General features: G+C 49.0%; 1 long non-coding RNA gene across 3 annotated transcripts in view; it reads right to left on the minus strand.

Annotated features, from left to right (window-relative positions):
- Positions 1–24,264, minus strand: part of LOC109552919 (uncharacterized) — an 81,376-nt gene that overhangs the window by 12,339 nt on the left and 44,773 nt on the right. For all 3 annotated transcript variants that reach the window (XR_004525862.2, XR_012331059.1, XR_004525860.2), the window contains one exon: positions 4,423–4,537. This is a non-coding gene — a long non-coding RNA (uncharacterized lncRNA). The remainder of the gene's footprint in view (positions 1–4,422; positions 4,538–24,264) is intronic.

Below are 24,264 nucleotides of genomic sequence, written 5' to 3' on the forward strand. Positions count from 1 at the left end.
GCTGGATTAGAGCCCACCCTAATGATCTCAGTTTAAATCAATTACCTCAGTAAAAGACCCTATCTCGAAATAAAGTCATATTCTGGGGTTTAGGACTTCAACACATAACTTTTGGGGGAACACAGCTGAACCCATAACCATTCCATTACCTTGTTTTATTTTGTTTAGGGCTTTTTTTTTTAAAATTATTATTACAATTTTATTTATTTATTTATTTTTGTCTGCGCTGGACCTTCGTTGCTGTGCACGGGCTTTCTCTAGTTGCATCGAGCTGGGGCTACTCTTAATTGCGGCGTGCGGGCTTCTCATCGTGGTGGCTTCTCTTGTTGCGGAGCACGGGCTGCAGGCGTGCGGGCTTCAGTAGTTGCAGCACGTGGGCTCAGTAGTTGTGGCTCGCAGGTTCTAGAGCGCAGGCTCAGTTGTTGTGGCGCACGGGCTTAGGTGCTCCGCAGCGTGTGGGATCTTTCCAGACCAGGGCTCAAACCTGTGTCCCCTGCCTTGGCAGGTGGATTCTTAACCACTGCGCCACCAAGGAAGCCCCTAGGGCTTTTATAACCATCTTAACTATCTCATTTATTTGTTTGTGGTCATTGTCCGTGTCCCACAACTACAACATAAGCTATATGAGGGCAGGGATCTGCCCCAGCTTTAGTGCTTGGTCCTTTTCCTGCCTTGCAAAAGGACACTAGCTCCTATTTCTACAGCATGAATCAGGATACTTCCCTTGGATTGCCCCAGGTGGGAGGAACAGGCCTGCCCCCATTCACTTTCCACAAGCAAACAATGTGCTTGCTACATGTTCATTGCTTAGCTCAAAGTCCAGTCAAAGATCGGCAGCATCAAAACCTGGATGCAGCCATGAATCTCAGAGCCCCACAAATGCTCTACACATACCCAGGTTTCCTGCCCTCTTGCCAGTGCAGCACAGCCTGATGCCTAAGGGCATGGGCTGTAGAGCTAGACCACTTGGGTCTGCCACTTAAGCTGAGAGACCTGGGTACATCACTTACTCACACTGTGCCTCAGTTTCTCCAACGATAAAATGGAGACAATTTTAAAAGTACCTTCCTAGTAAGTTGTTATATAAAATGAGATCCATACATGATAAACAGAACGTCTGACCATTAGGAAGTGCGTTATGCTAATCCAGGTCTCATCTTTTAGGCCTGGTCTGAAGTCTTGGAAAGTTCCTGGTGGACAAAGGGACCAGAGCCCAGGAGGTGTCTCTGGTCAACTGGGGACACAGAGGCTCCAGGTTACTGCTCAAACTCCCCCTTCAGAATCCCCATTTGCCCCCAAAGACGGCAAGCCAGCACTGGGGAGATTTTCACCATAAGATGCTGGGTGGGCCTTGGAGTTTCACTGGTACTTCTGGCTGACTGAAGGGAAGAAAAAGAAGGCTCTCACTCCTCAGACTCTTTCTGAACACTCAATGTGAGGTGTGCGGCTTCCAGATGACTCAGCAGGGCCAGTTCCCTTGGAATCAGCTGCTCTGGCTCAAAACTGTCCGTGTTGCAGCAGCCTCACTCAGCCACCCCCAGAAAAGCTAACCCACCACTCAACTTACTTCCTGATTTAATACCTATATATAGCCATGTGTATAGACCTTTCTATATATGTATGCACTTAGAAACCAGCGAGCCTAAAAATACCCCTGCCCCATACTTCATTTCCTTGTTTTCTGTAGCTTCCTTGTTCTAATTTTATAGCTCAGGAGACTGGAAATTGCTGTCAGAAGGGAGTGACCTCCGTGGGTGGCAGGGGGACCAGAGGACAGGCTCTGTTTGGGAGACAGGAGGATCCATTCCCAGCCCCAGCTCTAAAGTCAATGTGCTGTGATGTTTTGGGATATCCTCCTCCTTGCTAAATCTCAGTGTCCCTCAAGTGAAGAAGGTATTGAACTTGATGATCTAGGTGTTTTCTTGCTCTTCCATTCATCGGCTAAGTGCAATGGTCCTCATGGGAAAAGCTGATGCAGACGCACCAGAACCATTGATTCCTGTTCATTCGCTCAGTTAACAAACAGTTGTTGAGCACTTACTGTGTGTCTGATAAAAATCTCTAACCTTAGGGGACTTACATTCCCATTAGAGGAGATAAATAATAAACAAAATAAATAAAGTTTATAGTATGTTTGACGGTGATAAGCGTCATGGAGAAAAAGAAAGTAAAAAGTGGGGACAGAAATTGGAGGGGGTGCAATTGTAACTAATCAGGCTGGGGAAGACCTCACCGAAAAGGTGGCATTTGCATACAGACAGGAACGAGGCTGTGCCCAGGACGGGAGGCAGTGAGCACACGGAAACCTGGGGGAAGAGTCCCAAGCAGAGGAGCTGCACACACCAAGGCCTCAGGTGGGAGAACGCCTGGTGGGTTTGAGGCCACTGGGGCTGGAGTGGAGTGAGCGGGCAGAGAACCCTACGAGTGTAGATGGAAAGATAAGATGGACCACTGCTCTGGATGAGATGGGGCACCCCTGGAGGGCATTGCACTGAGGGGAAACCTCAGCTGACCTCTATCTTCACAGGATAGTCTGCCTCCTGGGATGGTTCACAACAGACTACAGGACACAAGGGTGGAGGCAGGGAGACCACTAAGGAGACTACTGCAAACAAGGCAGGACTGATGGTGGCTTGGAGCAGGGTGAGGGAGAGATGGGGAGAAGTGATCAGGATCTACATGTATGTGGAAGGGTTTGCTGATGGATTGGGCGTGAGTATGAGAGAAACAGAAGCCAAGAGTGACTCCAAGGTTTTTGGCTTGAGCAATGATGGAGCTGTCATGAACTCAAATGGAGAAGACTATGGGAGGAGAAAAGATCAGGAAGTCAGTTTTGGACCCATGAGGAGCGAGGTGCCTATTAGACATCCCAGTGGAGAAGCTGAGTGGGCAGCTGAATGTATGAATCTCGAGGTCAGAATAGAGTCTGGAATGGGATGTACATTTGAGAGTTGTCAGCAGGCACATACATATGGTACATAAAGCTGCAGGCCTGGGTGAGGTCTGTGAGATGGTGTGGGGGGATCCAAGCTCTGAGCTCCAGGGCACACCAACATTTAGAGATTGGGAGGTGAGAAGGGACCAGCAAAGGGGACAGAGAGCCAGGGAGGCATGGACAACCTCTCTCTAGGCTTTAGCTCATTTAGTAAAATGGGAGGCTCTCCAGGGTCCTCTCCCACTCTGATACCTGTGCTTATAAGATGCAGAATGGAGCTGTGCCCAGATCGCAGCAGGAAACCCTTTCCTAGCTCTTGTCCAGGATGCACGTGGGATCCAGCCTCCTACTTGAGCTGCCCCTGGCATGGGGGCATCTGCGATAGCCTGAGGTAGCTCGTCACAGTGAGGGGTAGGGAGTGGGGAGGCTGGCAGCCCTGCCCCCCCCGCAGCAAGCCTTCTGCAGTCCCCGCCCAGGGAGGGGGGACGGCCAGGGCCAGGGCTGGAGAGGTAGGAGCTGGCTTTATTCTGACACTGCTTTCCTTCCGTGGAAAAAGAGCTTAACTTCTCTCTTGTGATAGATGCTAACAGGGGAATAAGTGCTTGGGATACTAACAACGCACACGATTCTGAGTATTTTTAACAAAAAAGGGGAGAGTGGGGCTTCCCTGGTGGCGCAGTGGTTGAGAGTCTGCCTGTCGATGCAGGGGACGCGGGTTTGTGCCCTGGTCTGGGAAGATCCCACATGCCGCGGAGCGGCTGGGCCCGTGGGCCATGGCCGCTGAGCCTGCGCGTCCGGAGCCTGTGCTCCGCAACGGGAGAGGCCACAGCAGTGAGAGGCCCGCGTACCCCCCCCCCCCCCCCCCCCCCCGCCACACACACACAAAAAGGGGAGAGTGGTTTCTAATTGACATCTCTGTCCTCCAGTTATCTCATGGGAACTTGAAGAACATTTCTTGCCTGCCCAGAGGTAATGTCCCAGTCAGAGTTTTCCCCAGGATTTCTAGGATCTAACCTTGGGAAGAGCGAAACCAGCCCTGGAAGCAGCCAGGCTGTCAGGATTCCTGGCCTCAGGGAGTGCAGGCTCAGCAGCCCTGCCAGAGTCCGACCCTGACGTGCTCCCAGCCAGCCCACTATTCCTCTCTCCGAGAGCCCGCACTTAGCCAGCTGGGGCGCTCTTGTTCTACTACTGCTAGTCACTTCCATTGCACATGTACTGTGTGTTTTTAATATATTGTATATACATATATATATATATATACACATTTAATCCACAAGAATCCTACTATAACACCTCATAATAATTGAACAGACACAATGCGATTAGCTCCAAGTGCCCCATCTTTTCTTAATCCTCACTGTAATGAGACTCCAAGTTTTGTGCAGTGGAATTCTTGGGATCCTACATATGATGTTCTGATCAGGTTTTGCAGTATTACTGTTCCCTTTTACAACGCAGGAAACTGAGGCTTAGAGAGATTTACTTACTGATGTCACTCAGGAAGCTGGAGATTTGTGCCCAGGCATCCTGGCTCCATGGCCGATGGGCTTCATCCCCTTGCCACAGGATTCCCTGTACCTTCAAGGTCATCTCACCTGACAGCTGGGGAAACAAAGGATCAGAGAGGAGAAGTGCCTTGCTGCAGCTCACAGAGGGCCCTGACAGTTGGGAACAGGCCCAGGAGTCCTTTCATGGGCTGCCCACCACTCACTTATAGATATTCTCTGCCTACACACTATGGGCACTACCTGGTGAGATGGGAGGGAGGCTCTTCCCAGGGCAGTGCATCAGCCTGGTGTCTCTGATGCTCACTGTGGCTGGCCCTGTGACACTCACCATGGGCCAGGAGAGACGTGTCCTGTGGCCAGGAACTGTTCCGGGAAGGCAAAGATGAGCCAGCAGGAACCCTGCCCTTACCAGTTCACGCTCCCTAAACTACAGCGCAGCATCACCCCTCCTGCCTCCCTCGCTGGGGCCCCTTCCTCTCCCTCTCCACCTGCTGGAATCCCAGGCACCTTTCAAGGCCCCTTTGGTTCACTTGACCTCCTCTGGGAGGCCTCCCTGCAGAACCCAGACCCTCTTCCTCTCCCTAGCACTTAGTCTAAAGGCCTTTCTCTATTGTGGGTACTTGGCTGTGTTGGTATCTTCTCCCTAGGCTGGCAGAAAGCCCCTCAGGGCCGGGACCACGTCTTGCCCCACTCTGTATGCCTCTTCCGAGCACCTGGGTTGATGTACTATAACATAACTTGCAGCACTAATTATGAAGCCGGCAGAATGGTGTTACCAAGTGAGAATTCTAAGAATTCAGAGGGGACGGAGGTTACTTGAGGAAAGAGTTAGTATCCTGCCTTGCTCTCCCTCTCAGAGAGACATTATGCGTGTGAAAACAGGAGAAGAAGCGTTTAGGAAGAGGAAAGAGCTTGAACAAAGGCATGGAGACAAAATTCCAGGGAAGTGGAAACTAAGGGTCACGTATGGGAGACAGCAAGTCACTCTTATTTGGCTGGACCTGTGAAGGAGAAAAGGAAAAACTAAGGTTGGATGACAAGTGACCCTACCTCAAGAGGTCACTGTGAGGATTAAGTGAGTTCGAGCGTAGAGCAGCACCTTGCGTGCATTAGGGGTTATTGAGGCTTTAGCTGTTTTCTGTCATTCTGCCCCGCCACCACCCATTTGCACCCCTCCCAAAGCGGGGGTCTCTGAATTCTTGGAACACTGGCTGGCAGGGGGCTGGCGTTTTCCCTGCTGTTACCAAGTCTCTCAGGCTGAAGGTCATTTGTGCGTTTTAGGGGCCACAGAACTTTCCTTCCTCATGTACCCACTCCCTTTTCAGGGATTCATCACCTTGTTCTTTATTGTCATTATTATTAATTAAAACTACAAAGGGAATGTATGATCATTTTACCAGAATTGAAACATACAGATGAGTAAGAAGAAATGAAAATCACTGCAAATGCCACCATTTAGAGAGAATTCTGGTTAACATCTTAGGGTACCTCTCTCTCTCCAGACTTCTCCCCATTCAATATGTTTGTTTAAATAAGTATGTGTATATATTTAGGCCAGGGGGTGAGCAAACGCAGCCCCAGGCCCTCCTTGGAGGCCCCCTTAGTTGGGTGGGGCACCAGATCACTGTGGTGGCTCTGAGCCCAGGACGCTGGCAGGTCAGGCACTGGACTTTTCTGCCTGATGCCCACGTGCTCCCCGCCCCCAGCTGAGCCTGGAGCTGCCTTCTGCCTGCCCTGCACCAATGTCCCTACCTGGAGCTGCTTTTGGATCCCTCCCATGGAGGCAACTTGCTGTGTGGGACGACTGTTTCAGAAGGAAAACCTGCAAGCAGCCCCTGGGAATGAATCGGGCCTTTATGTGAAAAGCCACTCTCTGCTGCATGCCCAGCTTCTCCTAAGCCACTCTGGAAAGTGACTGTGACGACACTAATGACCAAGAGAGCGAGGGGATGGGGTGGGAGCCCGCAGAATGTCTGCAGCTTTACAACAGCTGGAGAACATACTAGCAAATGCAAAGGTGACATTTATCCAGGTTTTCTCAGCTCCTCCCAAACATGGGGCAGTGGAGTTTGCTTTCATTCTACCATGGAATTTCTCAGAAGTCTTAAAAATCATAATGGCTATGATTTATTGATCATACATTCTGTGCCAGGCCCTTTACAGAAATTATGTTTAACCCTCACCTCAGTTTTACAAGGTAGATAAGGAAACTTATCTACCTTGTAAACAAGGTAGATAAGGAGCCACTGGCTCAACCCAGGCCCTGCCATCAGTAAGAGAATAAGAGAGATCTGAACCCAGGTAACTGTACTCTAGAGCCCATGCTCTTTATTTCTGCATAAAAATGTATGTTTCTTTGATTAAAGTGACCTATTCCCATAGTTAAACATCAAATAGGGCTAAAAGGCATGGTGAAAGCCAGTGGCCCATAGTTCAACCCTCTCTACTCCTGTGCCCTGCTCCCCAGAAGCAACCACTTCCAACTCAGTAGCTTCTTTTTTTCTGCTTTTTACTCTAGATTTCAAAATATCCACCTAAATACCTTTTCTCATGCATTTTTTCAAAAATAATCCCCCACCCTTTTCCCACTTCTTAGTTTCTTCTACGTATAACAATTTCCCCCAATTCCTTCAATGGATCTATCGGGGCCTAGCAATAATTTGCCCACTGCTCACCCATGCTGTATAATCTGCCAGTCCTTGCCCTGTGTCCCTTGGTCCGGAAACTTCCCTTCCCTGTGCTGGTTCCACTGCTCAGGCTGGGCTGGCTCCTTGCTCTTGGTCCTGAGACTTCCCTCTGCCCTTTCCTTTGCTGGAGCCCCTGTTCCTGGATGCCATGGGCTTCCTCTTTCATGATGAGCCCAGGTTTTGAGTCCTGCATGTCTAAAAGTGTCTTTACTTTCCCGTCACATTTGATTGATCATTTGGCTGAATATAAAATCCTGGTTGAAATAATTTTCCTTCAGAATTTTGAGGGCATTTTCCCATTACACTCTATCCAGTGTATCTGGAGAGAAGTTTGATGCCCTTCTAATTCCCATTCCTTTGTCTGTTAGGGTTTTTTTTCTTTCTGGGGCTTTCATGATGTTCTCTTTATCCTTTGTCTTCTAAAATTTGATACTGATGTGCTTCTGGGGTGAACTGGTTTTTTGCTTACTGTGCTGGGCACCTTCTGTTGAGATTTTTTTTTTTACTTTAGTTATCATATTTAAATTTTTCAAGAACTCTTTCTTTTCTGTTCCTTTCTCACAGAGTTCTACTTTTATGTCATATTTTCCTGAGGTTACTACTTTATAGGTTCTTCTAAAAAGTTATTTTAAGGTTTTTCGGCTTGCTGTATGTTGTTTCCTTCTTTTCTGTTTGTTTTGACCTCTCTTTCATTTCAAATGTCCGATGACCCTCCATATTAAAGAGCAAGGCAAGCCTATAGTCTAGTAGGCTTCACAGTAGGGTGACCAGATGGCTAGAAGGCTGTTTTACTGGGAAACCTCAAGTAACATTTTGTGGAGATCCTTTCCTAGGAACAGAGGATGGGGGTGATGAAGCATTCAATCTATCCAGAGAAGAATCTTCCATCGTCTGCCTGGAAGGGAAGTGACACTTAGCTGCTGGTGTCCTGGGAGCAGGCAGAGAGTCTAAGGGGCCATAATTTACTTAGTTTTTGATTACTCTCCCAGTTTTCAAGCTCCTACCTCACTGTCACCCTCTGCTGTGACTAGTCCTGGAGTCCAGAGCATCTCCAAGTCATCTTCTCCAGATAATGGCTTTTGGTCTCTTGCATGGAAAAAGAGACCAGGAGGGGGTTGTGCTTGCATTTCTGAGCCCTGGGCCTCACTCCTGTTTTCTGTGGTACCTGGTACCTCTTAGCACCCAACCCTCGTAGACTCTGTGGGGCTCCTTGGTCCACTTCTCATCATTTTCCTCTCTTGTACACATGTGGACTCTGACTTTCCCAGCTCCACTCAGAGACTGCTCCTCTACCCACATGCCCATCTGAAAAGCGTTTGGAAGTCTTTCCCCTGCAATGGTCTTCTCTCTTCTCTTCAGCCTTTTGGCTTAAAGCCTTTGGAATTCCACTATTAGTGGCTATTTGGGGAAAGAGGTGAATGACGTAGAATTTAGGAGGGCTGTATCAGTTATCCATGATCATTATAACAAATCACCCCAAAACTTAGTGGCTTATAACAACAATAATTTACTACTTTTCTTTATGCTGTGGGTTAATTGGGTGGTTCCTCTGATGGTTTCACCTGGGCTCGCTCATGCAGCTGCATTCAGTTAGCAGTTGGTTGGGCTGGAAAATACAAGCTGGACCGTTCATAAGCCTGGTGGCTGCTGCTGCCTGTTGACAGGGATGCCTTGGTTCTCCTCCACTGGCCCCTCATCTTCCAATAAACTAGACTAGCTTCCTTAAGACATGAATCTCAGGGCAACGTTCCAAAAGATTCAAGGCAGAAGCTGCAAGATCTCCTAAGGCCGAGCCTCAGAAGTCATGCAGTATCACTTCCACTGAATTCTATCAGTCAAAGCAAGTCAACCCAGATTCAAGACCTTTTTTCTTGATGGGAAGAGTGGCAAAGTTGCACTGTAAAGGGGTATGTATGCAAGAATAAGAAAAATTGTTGCAGTCATCTTTACAAAAAAAAAAATCTATGATAGAGGGAGAGAAAATAAATGCAGGAGATCAAGCCTCCATGTTTAACTGGAAGTCTTCCTTGCTCTTTGTATTACCCCACACCACCAGGGTCTGTGTCCTGGACTGGCAGATTATACAGCATGGGTGAGCAGTGGGCAAATTAATGCTAGGCCCCGATAGATCCATTGAAGGAACTGTCCAAGACACTCTTTTCAGAACTTTGCTAACCAAACCTCCATCGTTCTAGGTAGTTGTGAGTATACAGACCATAACCCCACAATGGAGAGAGGAGTAGAGCACAATAACTCCTATCGAAGGGTTTAGAAATGGAGAAACTTGGATCAAATCCCAGTTCCACTACTTACAGCCCTATTACCTTAGGCACATTACTTAGACTCTCTGAGCCTCAATTTCCTTATCCATAAAAATGTAAAATAAATGAATTAACACATGTAAAATCCATACTTAGCACAGTGTTTGATACAAAGCAAGTGTCCAATAGTATCAGTAAGTGATTTTTCTGGAAAAATATTACATTTCTAATGATTTAACCACTAGAGATGGAGTTTGAGAAAAAGAGTTTAAGTCCAGGGTTTTACAGAAATAACTTCCAGGGCTGTTGCAAGGATTCAATGAATTAAAACAGATAAAGCACCTAGAAGAGCGCCTGACACATCAGACACACTCAGCAAGTGTTTTACGTGCACCCCTGCTTGCTTAGGTGGGTGCGTCAAGCACACCTGGGCTCTGACAGGGCCACTGTGAGGACCACCACCACCTGTCAGGGATGGCAGCGTCTGCTCCATCAGGCGGGGGACAGGCAGCAGGGTTAGAGTCACTGGGTCTGCTCTCCAAGGTCCGAGCGGTCAGCTCACAGGTGTGCCAGTCTCTACAGCTGGGGTTCTTAATCTGGGTTTTATGGTTGAGCCTCAGGGGCTAAGAACCACCTGGTACTGCACAGAACACACTGGATGTGAAAGCATCTTTCTGGGGCTAGAGTTCACAGTTTAGAGTCTCAGAGAGGTCATTAACCCTCAAAATACTGAACATCTCAGCTCTAGAGGCTCTTCTGTCCTTCGAACTTATACCCTTCTAATGTGGTTTGGGTTGAGAAATAGAAGTGTTTATCATGTTAGAATTACGATTAAAGTAGGAGTCAACAGTACCTGAAAAAGCCAGATGGGCTCTCCTGTTGGAGAGGGGGTGAGCTTCACAGTGAACGACACTATGGACTCCAATTTTTGCTGCCCAGCAGTCTGCTTTTGCATCCTGACCTTTAGCTGTTTGCAAAATATGGATGACTAGACAAGTGACCACCAGTGAAGGGAGCTGGTTTTCACAGTGTCCATGCTATGGGCATTTCAACGTCTGCAGACCAAGTATCCTGAGCCCTGTGTGTGTGCTCCATCCTAATCTGTGGGTTTGGGTACATCAAAGAAGTCCTCACGCTGCACCCAGGAGCAGACAGGGGAGGGTCGGCCTTGTCAGGTGACCTTCAGTGACATCTGTCTAAGGAGATTACCTGCTATTCTTCAACAGACATTTTCTCATACTAGCCCTTCTAACATAGTCACATTTATGACCGAAAGAGTCAACTTTTAAGGCTGGAGCTTTCCTCATGAACATGGCAGTGTATAGTTTTTAAGGGAAAAAAAACAATCCCAACAGAACTGCAACACCTAAGCTAAATCTTCCTCTCTCTTAAGTTTAAATTTGTATCACCTTCCTCTTTTGTGATTCAAAGGTAGAGAGAAGAGGATTCACCCAAACTGTGAAATATTCTTTGGCTGACCTTGTTTTGGGAGGGTTATGCAAAAGCCTTGGAAAGGACTCGGGGAGTGACCCGGAGCCTGACTCAGAAGCACCCTAGGAAATTCGGTGGCAGGCAGAAAGTGAATTCTGGAGCCCTTTGAGATCTATACAAATCCACTGCGAGGCATCCACTTTCCCCAGCTGGAGGCTTCCTCCCTTTCCCCCCTGCCCTCACCCTCACTGGACAGCACTCACCCTCAGGTGGGCCTGAGGAGGCAGCCAGGCCCAGGGCGAGTTAGCCTATCTTTGCAGAAGGCCCTTCCCCCGTGCCTCTCACCACAGGGATTCGGTGACTCACTCTGAAAAAGGCATCATAAATTTCTTCCTAAGAACACACTTGTCACTGAACCATTCCAACAATTTGGCAGGACAAGAGATCTGGCTCAAGGCGGCAGGGCCAATAGGTAATCCCCTGTTTACAAAGTGCTTCCCTCTCAGGGCTAGAGAGGGGCAAGGACCCTCAAGTCAATGTCACACATTCCATTCAGAGCTGGAATGCTCACACCCACTTCACAGATGAGGGATGCAGTGACTCAGGGCCTCCAGGCCCAGCTGGGACAGACCCTGCCCCTTACCCGAGCTGGCAGCACTGTGGAGGGACCGTGGTGGTAGACAGCTGGGGTTGAATCCTGGCTCTGCCTGTTCCAAGCTGAGCAATCTTAGGCAGCTTCCTTAACCTCTCTAGCCTCTCATTTCTCCACCTGTGAAATGGGATAATACTTAACCCATGAGGCTTTTGTAAGGATTCGGTGAGGCACGGTGGGTACAGAGCTTTGAGCACAGCGCCAGCAGGCAGTGAGAGCTCCCGCGTGCGGCTGCTAGGATTCTGTGCTGACTCTGGTCGGGCCCCACATGCCCCCCTCAGCTCCTGGCTCCTCCACTTGGCTTCCTGCTGTCCTCTCCTTTGGTGCTCTGTCCTCTCATGCTTTCTTCAGAATAAAGAAAGGTGGCCACTCCTACACTGTATTACTTCATACTCTCAACTAGCATTTGAGGGAGATACTCTTATCCCTAGCTGACCGGGTGGAAACTGAGGCTGGGCGAGTCTGGGTGACTTCCCCGAGGCCACCACCAGGGGCGTGACAGAGCCAGCAACACGCAGCACAGCGCTCCCAGGGGAGGCACAGGATCCAGGACCAGCTGCCAGCAGGGAAGTTCCGGATGTGGCCTAGTATTTCTGTAACTGAATTCTTCCCAGGCAGCACACTCTTGGGACCCTGGACAGTTGCCAAGGAGGTGTGAACGAGAAGGTAGAGAGAAGGCTTCTTTTGGAGGGGGCAGGGAGGCAACTGAGCTGCCATTTACTGAGCCCTTGCCATGTGCCCTCCATGCTAACTTTGTGCATCTTTAATCCACACACACCCTCCTGTGAGGCAGGCTTAGTGCAGTCCCTACTTCACAGAGGAAAATGAGGCCCAGAGGGCTCAGGTCACTCGCCCCATCCTGCACCTGGGTGTCCAGTTGTGCTGTTCATCTCTCCACCTGGTGCCTCCCATCAATGTGGCATGAAGTTTGGCCAGAGCAGTCAATTTTGGAAACCACTTCCAGGCTAAATGACCTCAACCCACCACCAGGGGCAGAACTGGTAGACCCTGTGTCCCTTCAGGAACCCCTAGGCCTCTTACTAAGCATACTTGAGCTTGTGTGTGAGAGTGTATGTGTGTGTGTGGGTGTGCGTGTGTGAGTGAGAGGCATCTCCTGCTGCTTCCATGCATCCTGGGGGAACCAGGGGGCATTAGCCCAGGCAGCAGCCTGCTCAGGATCGCCCACCTAAAAGCTACCTCTGAGTGTCTGCAGTGGAGCTGGACTTCATTAAAGAGCGAGGCAGGTCCTGGAGCCCACAGGGTCCTCTGCCTCTCCCTGCACTAAACTGTCCCCACCCCACTCCTTGAGGATGGGAACAAGCTCCCCGAGAGCAGGAGCTCTGCCTCATTCTCCTCTGTATCTCCATCACCCAGAACAGTGCCTGGCCCTCAACAGACATTTGTTGACTGACGGACTGACTGACCGATGATGGTCTGATTGACGAACACCAGCCAGCCCCAGTGATGAACAGCAGTCAATGTGGCCGGAATTTGCTGGGCTGTTAAAGGGTGAGGGGTCCACGTGGCTCCCGAGGCAGCTGCCGTGTGGCGAGCCGAGGCGGGCGGCACAGGCAGGTTGGACAGAAGGCACATGAGGAGAAACCACAGGTTCCAACTGGTTGAAGCCACTGCCAACGAGAGAGGCCGACAGGCTGGCCAGGGTGCCGCAGCCTGGGAGTCTAAGGCTGGCTGGCCACGCACTGGGCCTCTGTCATGTGATATCAGGGCTGCTAAAGGGCTTCTGCCCCCAGCACTACCTCCTCTGTCTCTGACACTGAGTCCACCAGGAGAAAGGGCTGTGGGGTAATGGAAGTCCTTCGGACTGGGAGTTAACAAGATCTGGGTTGGAATGACCTCCTCGCTGCTCCTGTGTTCTAGCTCCTAGCCGGTACCTAGGGACTGTCCCTCCACCTGCCATCACGGCTTCACAGGACCGCTGTGGATTCGAGAGCCTTGAATCTGTGAAGGCCCTGGACCCCTATTCTGCCCCCGTCACAGCTGAGGGCACTAACTCCGCCAAGATGCCACATCTCTCAGATGTCTCCTCTAGTGTGGACTTCCCACCCCCCAGCTCAGAGCACCAAGTCTTTCCAGGCCTGGTACCCCCTCCACATCCTGCACCTCTGCCCTCTAGACCCAGAAGCCCGGCCTCCCTGTGGAGCAGTCCTGACACAGAAAAGGAAATCATTAGCATAATCACCAGTTCAGTTCTCTCCATTCACTTCTCTGTGTGAACAATTTGCTGGTGCCCAGAGGCAGGGCTGCTCCCACAGCCACCAGGCCAGTGGCGGTGAGGCTTCGGGAACTGTGGAATCCCAAGCTAATTAAGTGGAAGTGATGCTCTCGGGGAAACAGGCTCGTATTCCTGCTGCTCTGAACACGTCACATTAAACACAAAAGTGGCCTTTGGAAAGTGCAGAGAAGGCACGGAGGAATGTGAACGACAAAGATGATTAGAGGGCTGGGAAGTGAGGTGGATGCGGGATGAAAGGTTAAGGCAGTTGAAGTGTTTAGCCTGAAGGAAAGAGGAATGAGGGGCAGGCCACTTCATCATTTGCCCCTTCTGCTGTAGAAGGATGATTGCCCCTTGGCTCTGACCCTCCTCCAAGCCTGTGTTCTCTTGTCCTCACTCTCTGTATCTCATCCATCTCTGTGCTCTGTTTACTTGTCAATTCATTTTGCCATCTATGGAGCATCTACTCTGTGCTAGACTCTTTGCCAGGTTCTGGAGATGAAAACAGAGCCTCTGTCTTGAAGGTCAAGTGGGAGAAGTGGGCCCATAACCCCAAACAACCAACACTATAGGGCTGGAGGACTAGAGGACCACAGGTCCTGTCTCAGGTCTCAGAGGAGGGAGTTCATGAGCAAAGTGGGTCCTCAGTCCTGTCTGGGCATCAGGGGAGGCTTCCTGCAGGAGGTGACGCCCATGTGGAATCCTGAAGAATGACTCAGTGAGCCAGGCAAGAACAGGTGGGGAGGGCACTCTAGGCAGTGGGAGCAGCCCAAGCAAAGGCCCAGGGCATAAAATGCAGAGTGCACACAGGCAGCTGCCAACTGTTGGGTTTTACTGAAGTAAAAAGTAGAGACCGATGTGGTGCGGGGTATGGCCAGAGGGCCACCCAGGGCCCAGATCCCAAGTCCCTGACTCTGCGGTAGGGAAGTAACTGGGAAACGCTGCCCACCACCCACTAGCTGTTTCTGAACGCCTCACCTCCAGATCCCGCACGGCTGCTCTGTATGCTGTGCACCCTCCCCTGGGCTGCACTTCCCGGAGTGTTCGGAATAACACAGTCACGTGCAGTGTTAACAGATGTTCCCCAAAATAAAAGGTGCTTCTTGGTCAAATAAGTTGAGTGACGTTGAGTTAAACTAGTGGTTCTCAAGTGAAGGGCAATTTGCAAAAGGGAACATTTGGCAATGTCTGGAGATATTTTTGTTGTCCTGATTTGGGGGCAGGGTGGTACTGGCATGTGGCAGGTTGAGGCCTGGGATGCTGTCGACCGTGCTACAATACACAGAACAGCCCCCTACAGAAAACTCTGCCCCAGCCCCGCCTCAGGGCTCCCAGAGACCCTACACAGGCCCTGCCAGATCTCGCAGCATTCTGTACTATCGTGGTCTGTTTGCTAGTTGGTCTCCCCACTAGTCCCTGCACTGGACTATGCAGGTCTGAATGGCTGGGTTCAGATAGTCAGTATTTGGGGGAGAGAGGAGGAGAAAATATAGCAGAAGAGGACATCCTGGCAGGGTTGGGTGGAGGGAGTTGCACTGGGTGGAGTCTGCCTCCTGGGGCATAACTCCTGCCGGCAGGATTGGCGGGTTATTCTAGGAGCGCTTCCCATCCTAGCAGCCCCCATCAGCTGCAGTTGGAAGGTGTGGGACTCAGACCCAGCCCTGACGAGCTGGACAGATCAGAGTCAGGGACGCACTGTGTGGGTGCTGGGAAGAGGGTCCCCTACGGCCAGGTTCTTGCCTGTTTTAATTTTCTCCATAGCAACCTTTAACAGAGCCATTCATTCATTCATTCATTCATTTATTTAACTTGGCTGCGTGGCCTGGCACGTGGGATCTTTGCTCCCCCACCAGGGATCGAACCCGTATCCCCTGCATTGGGAGTGCTGACTCTTAACCACTGGACCGCCAGGGAAGCACCTCACATAGCTATTTTTAAGTTTATTTGTCTGTCTCTTCTCCTCACTCCCCTTCCCACCTCAGAATGTTGGCCCCGTAAGGCAGGGATTTTCATCTGCATTGCTCACTGCTTTATCCCCAGGGTCTAGAACGTGCCAGGCGCATAGTACGTGCTCCACTAAAACATGCTGAAGCAACAAACGCTGAGCACCCCCCACGCCCACCAACACTGGCTGTACAGATCCAAGTGCCTGGCGCTCGGCCAAATTCTGCCACGCTTGGTCCTTCCTCCTCTGCACTGGCAAACAGGAGAAGTCCCAGGAGCCGCCCTCCTAAACCATGCAGCATTTGCTCATGGTCTAGATAATTCCAAAGCTGCTTTAGGGGAAGGCACAGGAACTTCACAGGCACACCCCAAATCTTCCCTGAAAAATCTGGGATGATGGACTAACCACTAGCTGAGGGAGGAGGGAGCAGGCCAGGATGATGCAAAAGGCCAAGCAGGCTGGCAGCCAAATGAACTGTAGCCAGTTGACAGGACAGTGGCCTGAACAAAGGCCTTGCTGCCTCCTGGAACTGTTGCCAAGCACTGTGACGCTCGGAGCTAATCGCATCTGAGTGTGGTGCTGCAGAGGAGGGCCCATATGCTGGCAGGGCTTCAGTCACTGCCCGCTTGCCTGAGGAAGCCCATTCATCATAGCGCAAGGCCAGCAGGGCGCTCCCAATTACACTCGGGGAGAAAGGACCAAAGCGGGGAGAGCAAGCGCCTGCTGGTTCCCTGGGAAACAAATGCAAGAAAATAAAAACCCATGGGTGGAAGCAGGTGCCCAGGTCTAGCCAGGGTTGCCAAGGAACTCTGTGTTAATGGAGGGGGTCTGTTTACCCTCAAGACTGTGGCTCATAGGGCTTTTGTTAAACTTGGGCTCATGGCTTGGGCTATGGGCAGCAAGGCTGTTAGAAACCTGGGTTCAAATCCCAGCTGACCCTCCAACCTGGGGGTTCCAGGCTGCAGAGGAGCTATCCTTTTGAGCTCTGTGGCCTCAGGCAAGTGATCCATAAAAAGTGCATGTGGGCGAAGAGACGGTGTATCTGCTCTGCTAACCTAACAGGTTTATTGGAAGAATGAAAAAGTGGAAGGGCCTTAGGAACCATAAAGCATGGAGTACAGGTAGGCATGAGGGGATGCAACGGTGCTCTTCCAGGGAGGGGCTGTGTACAGGGAACAAAGGCAGCCGGGGGTGGCCTTCGGCTTCTTGTGGAAACCAACTGGCTTTCATGGCACGCCCCTCATCTGCAAGAGATGCCTTTTCAGACCTTGAGGTGGTTCTTAGAGTCGCATTTAAAGCCCCTTAACGGACAACCTCATGGAGGCCTAGAGACACACAATTCATTTGGGTTATTGTGAATGATTCCTTTAGGCAGATAAATTTATAGTCAACTCGTAGTCACATAGCACTTTCCATTTGGTAAAACTCATACAAATTTAATCCTTAAATAACACCAAAAGATAGGCATTACTATGCTCATTTTACAGGGTATAATTTTAGAGACTCAGAGAGGTTGGGTGAGTTTCCCAAAGTCACACAGCCAGTCTGTATCAGAGATAGGCTTTGAGTCCAGGCCTCTGATTACTGGTTAGATTAGTGCCGGCTGTGTAGACGTGACTGTCTCTCCCTCCAGAGTCCCCTCCTCCCCTTCTCATTTAGGGTCTTAGGTTTGGGGCCCACTTTTGTTGTTTGTATTTGTTAACCACATTCCCTGAAAAATCTAAGCAGAACTCTCTTTCGGAAGAGGATAGCCTGGAATAGAGAATTCTCCCTGGGAAAAACTAATGTTCCAAGAGCTGAGCCTGGTCAGCTTCCTTAGTGGGTGCCATTCCACTGTGGTCTGAGCGTGATAGGGCAGCTCACATGGTGTGCAGCATGCCTGCCCTGAGGACCTACAACCCCAAGTAAGGCAGACACAACTATCCCAACATCTATGGTGGCCTGAGAAGGTTGTTACAGTAGATCTCCTAGATACGAGATGAAAGACACACTCTCTCCTTAAAATCAGTACAGTTCAGGGAATTCCCTCGTGGTCCAGTGGTTAAGAATCTGCCTTCCAATGCAAGGGATGCAAGTTCGATCCCTGGTCAGGGAACTAAGATCCCACATACCGTGCGGCAACTAAGACTACACACTGCAACTACTGGGTTTGCATGCTCTAGAGCCCGTGTGCCACAACTAGAGAGCTTGCGTGCCCCAACTACCAAGCCCGCACACTCTGGAGCCTGTGCGCTGTGACTACTATGAGAGTGCGTGCACTGCAACTACTGAGCTCGTGCACTCTAAGGCCGGCGCGCCACAACTAAGACTCAGTGCAGCCAAACAAATAAATCAATGAATAAATATTTTTAAAAATCAGTACAGTTCACTTACTTCCCTGTGGAGAGATTGTGTTTGGATTGTGAATGCTGAGAATGAAACAGAGGGAAGAGAACGTTCATTTATAATAAAGATAAAAGTGCTTTCTGATTTTTAAATGACATATTACCAATCAAGTTCACATCTATTACCACAATTAATCTTTACAATAGCCCTGTGAGAGCAGTTATAACCCTGTGAGGTATTATTATTCCCATTTTAAAGATGGGGGAAACGGAGGTTAAAAATTGCATAGGTGACTTGTCAAAGGTCACAAGGCTGATACATGGTAGAGATGGAACAAAAAGACCTGGTTCTTCTATCTACAAGTTCAGGGCTTCACAGATGACACTTTTTACTTCCCATGGGTGAGAAGTTAATTAACAGTAAATTCAAAGGATGATTAGAACTAGGGACTTCTAATGGGAATCCCCCTAAATTCCTGGTAGCATCATTACTTGCCTCTTCTCCAAGAATCATAAAAGCACGCTAATGGCATCTAATCAGCCCTCAGCACAAGCCTATAATCGATATCACAGCAGATGATGACGGAAGGTACGTATTAAGAGACTCACCAGTAACTGCTTGAGGTTAGGGCTGCCTTTGCAGGCCTGGAAGGTTGCTTCAATGAGCTTTCACAGAGAAGCTCTAGGTTTCTTGCCTGCACGCCCAGAGGCATTTAAGAATAAGTATAAATCACAGTCCCTCTCTTCAAGGACTTTACAGTTTGGTAGGAAGCTGAGATTTGTTATGAAATCTTTAAAGGGCAATGTACAAAACAGAATGGAATTAAATGCCTATCTTTTTGGTTCACAGTCCAACAAGGCTTCTTCATGAAGGAAGTAGGTCTTGAGTGGGCTGAGAATGGATAGGACTTGGAGAAGGAGGAAGGAGAAAGTGTTTCCATTCTGATGGAGGATGAGGTGCCAGCAGCAGGCAGGATGTAGGGGATGGATGTTTCCCAGCACCCTAGTCATCCTGCACACATTACTCGGGTCCCGGTAGAGCCAGGTTTTAATGAATCTCTAAGCCTTGTACCTGCTATTTCCTCTTCTGGAAAGAACCTCCCTCTCTTGATTCCTTGTCTCCTGATCTCTCATGCCCTACCTCCCTGTTAACACCTGTCAATTTAGCCTTACTTCTGCTGTGAGACTGTCTCTGATCTCCTGCAGTGCTTTGCCTTCCTCTTCATGGCACTGACCATGCTGCATGGTGATGTGTTTGTAAGCCTGTGTTCTCCTCCCCATCATGACCCTTGAGGACCCTTCTGTTCATTTTTTCATGGCCATCTGTTGAGTAAATACAAATGAAAGATGGAAATGCAGATTGACTGAATGAACGAACCTGCAGAAAGAGACATATGGGCTGATACCTAGAACCAGTGGTGCCCTGGGCCATTAGATGTATTATGTCTAATAAATCTGAGCGGAATTAATGATTCTTCGATGAATGAATGGTTGATGGATTGACTGGGTCATTATATACATCATGAGGAAAACCCAGGATCATTATTCAGCTAACTTGGTTGACTTTTTCTGTCTTAACCTTATTCCTTGAAAGTTGGTGAGGCTGAGACCTGAGGCATCAGCAGAAGTCAGCCCAGGGGAGGGTGCACAGCGTACAGAGCAGCTGTGCAGGACCTGGAGGCGAGGGGTTCAGAAACAGCTAGAGGGCGGTGGGCAGAGTCTGGAAAGGCAAGCGAGGGGCTGGAGAAGGGAGCCGGAGCCAGACTGTGAAGGGAATTCAGCGGTTTCCTGAGGACGATGGGATACAATCAGACCTGTAAGCGGGGCGGGGGGGGGGGGGGGGTGTTGCAAAACTCTTCTTTTTTTTAAAGAAAAAGGACCCCGACTGAAATGCGGAGAATGGATCAAGGTAGAGAAAGATTTAGAAGGCAGGAGCCTAGTTTTAAGGATGTTTCCAAAACTTGGGTATGAGATGGTGAGGGCTGAACTCGGGAGGCTGCTGTGGGGGTGGAGAAAAGCAGAGAAATTTGGGAGAGCTAAGGAGGAGAATGGACAGGACTTAGTGACAGCTGTGATTGACAGGTAGCCAGTTGTGCTGGTCATGGGGGTGGAGGCAAAGGAGTCGAGGATGAGAACGCTAAGGAGCCTGGCTTGGGAACTGGCAGATCCCAACTGAGATGAGGAAATTTGGGGGAAGAGGTACAGTTGAGCTGAGAGGGAGGAAATATTGAGTTATTTCCAGAAATTGTTCTATACGTAGACTTCGTAATGAGAGTCTTAATTATATGATATATATAGATGTAGGTATACATAGATATAGATATATTATGTTTTTTCAGTTAATGTAATAACATCTTCCCATGATATTACAGACTCCTCATAAGCATCACTTTTAATAAGGGGCAAGCTATAAATAAATATGCAAACTGTCAGAGAAAATAAGTCAGGTATGCTGATTGAAGAGGGTATTTCATAGGCTACACATGTGCAAGAGCAGGTTGGCCAGTCGGCGGGCCCACCAACAGCATTTTCAGAGCATCTTCTGGGAGAGGCCTCTTCCAGGTGCAGTGAGTGATACAAAGAACACATAAAGAGCCTATGGTTGTACCCAGGAGGCCCCAACAGACCCAGCACCAGCCAGGGTGTGGCCTTGGTCATAGACAGATAGCCTACAAAAGGGGCAAGGGACCCAGAGGGAAGTCCTGGGCTCTGGGAATAGGGAAGGGCAGGGGTTTGGGTGGGGATGAAGATCTGCCAAGAGCTGTGACTGTGAATGGAGTCTAAAGAAAACTTCCCCACTCAGCTGGAAAGAGAAAACGAGACTGTGCCTTTGAAAGTATTCTGTAATCTCAAAAGCTGAATACAAATTTAAGGGACTATTCATTACGGTCCACATTCAAAACCTTCAATTTAAAACTGATGGAAGTTTTGCTAATATTCATCTATAAAGCAACAGGGGTGGAAAGGAGACTTTTTACTACACCCCCCTTTGTACCTTTTGAATCATTCAAGAATAGTTTTAAAAACTTCTTTAAATCTATGCAAACCAATTCTCTCTTATTCATTAACGGTAATGATGGAGAAACAAGCCGAATCACCAGGATTTTTTGACTTATCCAGAAATAAACCATAAAGAGAAGGCAATACTGCAACTCACAGTGACTTCATTCATTCAAAAAGAATGATGCCCACTCGTAGAATAACATTAAGTGATCACACATTGAGTTAAAAGAAAATGAGCCAGAGTGGCTATGGGGGAAAAGGGCATTGCATTAATGTACAGGACTTGGATTCCAGGTGGGCTAAATTTCTGGGTGCCTCAGTTTTTTCATCTGTAAAGTGGGTATAACAAAACCTACCATGAAGAATCATAATGAAACTCAACTGAGATAACCTCTGTGAAGGCAGCTAGCACTTAATGACCTGCAACTCTGTACATGTTTGTTTGTTGAATCTTAGAAATACCAACTTTCACGTGCATCCACTGGAATGCTTTTGACTACAAATAACAGAAAAACTTGACTACAATGTCTGAGGTAAATAGGGCCTATTTTTCTCACTATATAATAAAAAGTCTCTGTAAATAAGCAGTCCAGGGCTAGGATAGAATAGGATAAGTGACCAAAGTCCAGATTTGTCCAGGACCATTCCTGTTTTAGCATCAAAAGTCCTGCATCTCTAGATACCCCTCAGTCCCAAACAAACCATGAGGTTGGTCAGCCTAGCAATAATCATCAGTGTCATCAGTGATGCCATCAGGAATCATAATACTTCATTCTTTTTCACTTGGCCCTTCTGACTGTTGCTTGTTGCCTCAAGGTTGCAAGATAGCTACTGTGCCTCCAGACGTCATGTCTGCATTCCAGGTAGGAAGAAAAGAGAAGGGCAAAAGGATCAAAGGCTTTCTCTTAGAGAGGTTTGCCTCTTATTCTGGAGAGAAAGCTTTCCTTGAAGACATGCACTTACATCTCGTTGGCCAGAACTGTTTCATATGGCCACCCCTTGCTGTAAGGGTAGCTAGGAAAATTGAGTATGCATTTTGTTTCCAACCCCTCAGTAGAAGAAACCAAGGGGAGAAGGTCGAGAAAGGCTTTTGGGCAGCCGATCCACAGCGTCTGCTACACCCCTTCGCTCTTTATTTCACCCAGCCGATGTCGAGCGCCTGCTGTGCAACAGGCACTGCGCTAAAATCTGCAAAGCGCAGACAGACAATAAGACACGACCCCCACGCTGAGGAAGCTCATGGTCTGGTACAGGCTATGTCAGAAGGCAGCCACGAGAGAGTGGGAAGTGCTGCGTCGTCATATCTTGCCCAAGATGCAGGTAGGAATGACAGGGTTGGTGGATTAGCCAGGTAACAATGAATACAGTGTGCTTTCCAAGTAAGGATAAACCCAGAGATGTGAGGGCAGGACTTGGCAACAAGAAAGCTCTGGGAAGAAGGGCCAGTGGGTGTGAGAAGAAGGACTGCGTGTGTGGGGGTAAGTACCTCTCATCTCTGAAGACAACCTGCCTCAGGTCTTTGCTATGACATTAGGAAGCCATTCCGAAAACAGCATGTGTCTAGGAGGAGGTCTGAGTGGCCTTTAAGCACACCCAACAAAGAGCTGTACAAATTCCTCATGGAGACACGTCACCTCAAGTAAACGAGATTCAAAATCTACCCTTGAGAAAGAGTAAACCAAATTTATATCCTCTGCCTGAGGATCCTGCTGGGTGCCCACGCCCTCACCTTACTCTTGTTTCCTACTCTTTTGGCCTCAGAAGCCAGCCCCCTCTTCATTTCCCAGCTTCTGGCATCCCTCTTCCCCAGCGCATTGCTGGATCCTTCTCCAGGCCTGGACCTGGCCAGCCTCTGAACCAGGCAGTGCAGAGGCTGTGGACTCTGTGGCCAATTAGAGCCGGTGCCTGGTGCCAGCGACCTGCCCATGTTCCTGGAGAGCCCATGTCTCCTGGAGCACAGGAGAGTTCCTGCCTTAATCTGCTCTCAGGCTGAGCCACGGGAGCACACCTGTAACAGTCCTTCACATGCCTTCCATTATCTCATGGAAACATCCAAAAACAGTCCTTCAGGGTGGGGAGAGTTATCCCCAGGTAGCCAGCGAAGAAGTGAGGCAAGGAAGGTTAGGTAAACTGCCCTGGATTACCCAGTCGCTTAGTGATAGAGGTGGGATTCAAATCTCGGTTGGATTCTAAGGCTCCTGCTTTCCCCACCGGCACCATTTCTCTATACATAGCCGAGCTCTCTCCCCAGCCCCCTTTCCCTGCAAGCTTGTCTGTGCCCAGACCCCTGGCCCTGACGGCATCCTCTGATGGAGGGTCTTGATCACCAGAGTCTGTGATGAAGTTTCATTTATTCCTCCACTCAACAGATATTTGAGTATCCCCATACGCAAGGTGTTGTACTGGGCTGTTGTGTTATTTTCTGGTTGCCTGAATCTGCCTATGGCTGGGCCAGCTGACCTCCAAGAATCACTGGCTGCCAGAGCTTGCTCGGTCCTCAGGGCACCATGGCAGAGCTGCCTGTGGCCGACTCAGACCAGCCCCAGTGGCACAGCTGAACCTCTTTCCATTTCCCCTGTGCATTAATGGCCCACTCGTGCCTTGCTTGTTTTCCTTTTCTGCCAGATCTGTTTGCAGTCTGGGCCTGGCATGGTCACATCTGAGCCTGTTCCAATTATGACAACATAGCTAGTCACTGCTGTCACCAAAGTAAGGTGGTCAGAGGATGGGAAAGAAATGAAACAGCGCTTAGATCCAGCTGATTCTTGATAAACAATATGGTGAAAGTGGAGATTAAAGAAGAATATATTTTGTCAGGGAGGAGCTGCCAATAATCACACTCTCTCCCCTGGGTGCAGGAGGCAGGGTGAGGGTTCCTAGGCAGGTGCCACGGAGGTTTAAGAAACGGAGACTTGCAGGGGTAAAATGGCCAACCAAGTTCACACACTGTCATTGCGTTTTCTCCTATTTGTAAAAGTAATACATGTTCACTGTGGAAAATTGGAAAATACCAAATAGTATAAAGAAAAAAATAAAAAGACTCTATGATACTATTACCCAGAGATGATAACCACCGTTAACATTCTGTGTTTACCTCTAGATTTTTTTCTATGCATGTATATGGGTTTAGTCTGTACATACTGTTTTGTATTCATCTTTTATCACTTAACATTATTTGATACCATTTCCCCCTTGACACCAAGTGTTTTATAAAAACATCATTTTCTGTGGCTGCATAATATTCCGTTATATGGACATGCCATAATTGGTTCGACCTCCACTCTT

Source organism: Tursiops truncatus, chromosome 1 (genome assembly GCF_011762595.2).
Source record: "Tursiops truncatus isolate mTurTru1 chromosome 1, mTurTru1.mat.Y, whole genome shotgun sequence".
NCBI classification, from domain to species: Eukaryota; Metazoa; Chordata; class Mammalia; order Artiodactyla; family Delphinidae; genus Tursiops; species Tursiops truncatus.